Source organism: Mastomys coucha, chromosome X (genome assembly GCF_008632895.1).
Source record: "Mastomys coucha isolate ucsf_1 chromosome X, UCSF_Mcou_1, whole genome shotgun sequence".
Classification (NCBI taxonomy): domain Eukaryota; kingdom Metazoa; phylum Chordata; class Mammalia; order Rodentia; family Muridae; genus Mastomys; species Mastomys coucha.
The window spans coordinates 8119054-8119552 of NC_045030.1; the positions used below are offsets into that span (position 1 = coordinate 8119054).

Genomic DNA, 499 nt, shown 5'->3' on the forward strand with positions numbered 1-499 from the left:
CAATCTTTAAATAAAATGTTCTCATCGGTCTTTTAAAAACATTAAATCAGCTGGGCGGTAGTGGCGCAGGCCTTTAATCCCAGCACTTGGGAGGCAGAAGCAGGCGAGTTTCTGAGTTCGAGGTCAGCCTGGTCTACAAAGTGAGTTCCAGAATACCCAGGGCTACACACAGAAACCCTGTCTCGAAAAGAACCAAAAAAATAAAAGGAAAAGTAGCCTTAAGCCACGCCACCACTAGCTCCTAAAAGGTCTCACCGAGATTCGAACTCGGATCGCCGGATTCAAAGTCCAGAGTGCTAACCATTACACCATGAGACCACACAAATGCTGCGTGTCAATTACAACCTATTATAGTGAACTTTAGTTTCAGAACAGCCACACTACATACCCAATTTATGGTTGTAGATGAAATTTAATTACATTTCCTGACCTTTAGGTTTATAGTAAACATTCTCACCAAACTTAGATAGCCAGATCTTAAAAACAATTTTTTTTTTGG

At 41.1% G+C, this 499-nt stretch overlaps 1 non-coding gene across 1 annotated transcript; it reads right to left on the reverse strand.

Moving 5' to 3' along the window:
• Positions 1 to 246: 246 nt before the first annotated feature.
• Trnaq-uug lies at positions 247 to 318 on the reverse strand. Its single transcript has one exon. It is a non-coding gene; the product is annotated as a tRNA-Gln (tRNA).
• Between the last annotated feature and the right edge of the window lie 181 nt (positions 319 to 499).